At 35.1% G+C, this 5,111-nt stretch overlaps 1 pseudogene; it reads right to left on the bottom strand.

The window, feature by feature from the left end:
- Positions 1-3,197: 3,197 nt before the first annotated feature.
- Positions 3,198-4,482, bottom strand: LOC119518078 (annotated as a pseudogene).
- Between the last annotated feature and the right edge of the window lie 629 nt (positions 4,483-5,111).

The following is a 5,111-nucleotide window of genomic DNA, read 5'->3' as shown; positions in this document are numbered from 1 at the left end:
ACCGATAAGGTAGGACTTCTGATTTTGTGTTAGAGATTGGTAAGAAATAAAAAATGGAGTTACCATCAAAAATATAATAATATTAGCATTTTTACTTACCAACAGAGTTACCTTTACTGGAGAGCTCTCTTGTTTCCATTCTCTCATCCTGAAGGATTTCCTTTAACATTTCTTGTGGGGCAGGTCTATTGGTGAAGAACTACTTCAACTCTCATGTATCTTGGAATATCTTAATCTCTCCATTATTTTTGAAGGGTACTTTCTGCCAGATATAGAATTCTTGGTTAACAATTTTGTTTTTCTTTCAGTATTTTAAGTGTGCTACCCCTCTATCTTCTTGCCTACAGTTTTTGATGAAAAATCATCACTTAATCATACTTCTACATGATGAATTGCTTCTTCATTGCTGCTTTCAGGTTTCTTTTTCTTTGGCATTCAACAGATTATAATTTATCTTGTTGTGGATCTCTCTCAATTTATCCTATTTGGATTTCTTTGTGCTCCTTACCTGTATATTTTCATATCTGTCATTAATTCAGACATTCTAGACAATTTTTTTCTTCAAAATTCTATCCCTCTCCTTTTTTTCCCCTTTGGAATTGCTAATATATACACAATATAATGTGTTTATAGGTACATTTGATGGTACCTCTCAGATGTCTTTGGCTCTGTTCAATTTTCTTTCTTTTGTCTATTAATCAGAGTGGATAGTTTCAATTGTCCTACCTTCAACTTCACCAATTCTTTCTTCTGTCTTCTCTAATCTGATGTAACCATTCAAAAGGTTTTTTTTTTTTTAATTTCAATCACTGTACCTTTGCTTCCAGTATCTCTAGTCTCTTCTAATAATTTCTGTCACTGTATTGAAATTCTCATTTTCCTGATTTCCTTTAGTTATTTGTGTTTTCCTTTAGCACTTTGAGCATATTTAAAACATTTTTTAAAATATTTTCCTGACATATCAAGTATCTGTTCTTTCTTATTGGTTTCTATTCCTTTATTTTATGCCTTTGATTTGGCCACATTCTTTGGGACCTTTGGTTTTTTGTTGAAATCTGGTCATTTGAACATTTTAATATCTAATCCCTGGATGTTAACTGCTTTTGGATTTTTTCCCTCTATACTGTCTAATGTGATAGAAATTTCTGTTGCTTTAGCTTGATTCATGAGGTTATGATAGAAATTTCCTTGAATGTCATGAGCTAGGACAACTAAAATAAAACCTGAAAGAAACTACCTTTCACATTTCACAGACAGGTTCTGTGTTTTTGCTCTCCTTCAGCACTGGACCAGTTTTATTGTGATCCTAAAGAATACCCTGATGTGAAAGTGCAAGGCCTTCTGGGATCTTCTCTGAGCATATGACTTGTCCTGGACATACACTCAAGGATTTATCATTCCTTAGCTTACACTGGATATTTCCCTAATTGCCTCCAGGATATTCAGGGTGTCCTCCTGGTCCTAGGTGCTACAGTTTGTCTTAATTTGTAATTTTTGCCCCAGTCAACTGTGGTTTTACTGTTTTCTTATGGTGTTTTAGCAGCTGCTTTCACTGTTCAGAGCAAGTTCCAGGCCTGGCAACCCAAAGATGATCATCCTAGATCCTTCCTTTAGGCTGTCCCTGGTGGTATTGGTACAAATATACACACACCCAAAAAAGGCATACAAGGTTTATTCTGATCCCTCAGAGCCTGGGACCCATACTGGGAACATGGGCTCAGGATGCACAGAGATGAGGAGGGAGTGGGGGAAAGGCAACTAAAGGCACAAAACAGTTTTCCTGCCAATTTTAAGTTACCTTTTCCTTTGATTTGTTACTCACCCAATTACTGCAACCTTTTGACTATATTCCAGAGTTCTGTTCTTTCAGTGTTTCTGTGCAGGGAAGGAAACATGAGGTCTCTCATTCTGCTATCTTGCTGCCATCAATGCCCAGAAAAAGTCTTACTCTGAATTTTTAAACAGATTTGCATTTTGCTATTTTGAGTTTTTTTAAACTATTATTCAACATTCTCTGCTAATTCTTTTAAAGCATATCTCATTCTTAGACTGTAAAAATATGTTAATTTTTTCTATATTGAAAAGTGTATTTTAGTTACTTTTTTAGGAATGCTTCTAGGTGGTAGATTTTGTAATTTCTTGCCTATCTGAGAAAGTCTCTCTTTTTTCTTTTAGAAAACAAAATTACCTCTAGAACTACTGCTGTTTTCTGAGCATAGTAGATCAAAATATAAAGGCTGTCAGTGATAATATAAAGGAGGTAAAGTGCATACACTCTCAGGCAGTTATTTAATATCTTCATTCAAGTTTTGTGTATATTTGATTTCATTGAAATATACTTTCCCTGATTATCCTGTAGTTAAAATTTCAAACAATACAGAACATAAATATGTTAACTACTTTTTCTTTACAGAAAAAACCTTTCTAAACCCTGCTTTAAAACAACAACCATTAAACTACTCTTGCTTCCGTGTCAACAATTTGGGCTGACCTCAGCTGGAAAGGTTCTTCCATGCCCTATTTGATGTTTTCTAGGCTAATTCAATGTTTTGGTCTTTGGCTGGGACAGCTAGGGACACTCACTATTTGTTCATTTCATCCTCAGGAAGGCTAGTGTAGCTTTCAATTATAGTGTGGAAGAATTCGCAACAATGAATTTATTAAAATTTTTCTCAATATGGGCATTCATTTTTCCCATTTTATGCTTAGCCAATAGTGCTACAAGAAACATTGTTGTATACTCATTTTTTTAAATTGTTCTTGTACATATATCACTATGCACTCATTTTTTTTTCCATGAGAAAATTGTCCAGTAATGACTCTACAGGGTCTAAGAGCTTTTTATTGTTTTATTTCAATTCTAAATAGAGGATATTATGTTGGTTTCTAGAAAGGCTTCAAAAAAGAATGAGAAATGTCATGATTTCAATTATAGGACAAAATATATATGCTATCACCTTGTTTAATCATGTATTTCAAATTACTAGTTTATAGTGAAGGGGAAGATTTATCTTTAAAATTGGTATTTTAAAATAAAATAACAAAATTGGCATAATTCTGAGGATATGAGTCCACTAAAAGATAATGGTAACATTTCAAAATGTAGCACAAGTCTTAAAAGTAGATTTCAATTAAAACTACTTGTAAATTAAATACATAAAACAGTTATATATGTTAGTTCAAGTGTCTTACAATGCTTATGATTTGGGAAGGAATTTTCTCAATGCCTCTGTAACATTTTTGTTCTTCAGACTGTATATCATAGGGTTAAACATTGGAGTCAAAATCATGTAGAAAAGAGAGCAGCTTTCTGTTCTTTCAGATGGATCAGGTTTTGGTTTAAATAAGTGATAGTAGTGATCCACAGAATAAAATTACCACAGAGGTGAGAAGAGCAGGTGGAAAAGGCATTGGTCCATCCTGCCTTTGATGGCAACTTCAGGATAGTTGAGATAATTCTGCTCTCATACCCAAGTATAAACAGAAAGGGAACAGTGACAAACAATAATAAATGGATAGACCACCATCTTATTCACAAAAATGTCCCCAAAGTCCAGTCTGAGAATGGGGGGTATGTCACAGAGGAAGTGGTTGATTTGGGTAGATCCACAAAAGGGCAGAGAGAAAATCTGAAATATCTGCTACATTTTGACTGGAATTCCACTGATTCATGAGCCAGCCACCAGCTGGAGAGTTGTCTTTTTTATTTATTTATTTTTTGCCCCCATTTTTCTACTCATTCATCCATACACTGGACAAAGGGAAATGTGGTCCTTACGGCTTTCCCAATCACATTGTCACCCCTCAGAAGCTACATTTTTATACAATCATCTTCAAGATTCAAGGTTTCTGGGTTGTAGTTTGATAGCTTCAGGCATTTACTGCTAGCTACTCCAATTCACTAGCACCTAAAAAGGGTTGCCTGCATTGTACATAAGAGTGCCCACCAGAGTGACCTCTCAGCTCCTTTTGGAGTCTCTCTGCCACCAATGCTTATTTAATTTCCTTTCACATCCCTTTTTGGTCAAGAAGATGTTCTCCATCCCATGATGCAGGGTCTAGATTCCTCCACAGGAGTCATATTCCACATTTCCAGGGAGATTTACTCCCCTGGGTTGGAGACATATCTTTTGGTTCATGACTAGAGGACAGTGCAGAGGGTTACAAATGGCCACATAGCAGTCATAGTCCGTCACTGTGAGAAGGAGGCACTCTGTGGCTCCCAACAGCAGGATGAAGCACATTTGAGTAGCACAGGCCAAAAAAGAAATATTTTCTTTCTGGATCCACAGATCCAAGAGCAGGAAAAGTTGCTGAGGAAAAAAAATACATTAGCGTTTGAAGTGTGGGGTCTACTCTTGTTATTAGAATTTTGATGCCATTGCCAATCAGAATAATCATATAGATGACAAAGAATACTCCAAAAAGAAACCAGTGGAACTTGGATATATCAGAAAAGCCCAAGAGAACAAATTCCATCATTGTAATAGATTTGTTTCTGCAATTTACAATTTGTTTCTCTGTGCTGCTACATTTTTTGGCTGCATTTTCCTGTTTTGCAATTTGATTAAGACACTAGCATTGGACTTCTAATTTCTCAGTTTCTCTGACACTTCTTTTTTTTTTGATTCTGAGTTTTGATGTGAAACCAGGAGCAATGAACTCATCTGCAGTTAAATCATCTCAATCAACTAAAGCACATATAATTTATTATACTAGATTTGCATTCTAATCATACCCACAGATCCATAGCTATATATTTTAATTCAGCTTACAATGTGTAAGGGGAAATGCAATTGAGCTGTTTTTCCAGTCAAGTATAGAATCATGATCTACTCCCTCCCCCTTTTCTTTTTACTCTAGGATTTGCACAAACAACATCCCTTCTCAGAAATTCTTTTCTCTCTTTCCATTTTTGTCTGTCCTTTAAATCTTAAATGCATCCTTGAAAGTTTTGCTTAATTTTTGCTCTTCATTTGTATAGAATTTTAATACTTCTCAACCTATATTCAATTAGAACTCTGTATCTCTTTCATTTGCCACTAGGGTCCTGCATTTTTTCTTCTTATGTGCCTGTCTCATCTGTTTAACTGAATGTATAAGCTACTAAA

The sequence above is a fragment of the Choloepus didactylus genome, chromosome 21 (genome assembly GCF_015220235.1).
Source record: "Choloepus didactylus isolate mChoDid1 chromosome 21, mChoDid1.pri, whole genome shotgun sequence".
Classification (NCBI taxonomy): domain Eukaryota; kingdom Metazoa; phylum Chordata; class Mammalia; order Pilosa; family Megalonychidae; genus Choloepus; species Choloepus didactylus.
This window is presented reverse-complemented; position numbering and strand designations above follow the sequence as displayed.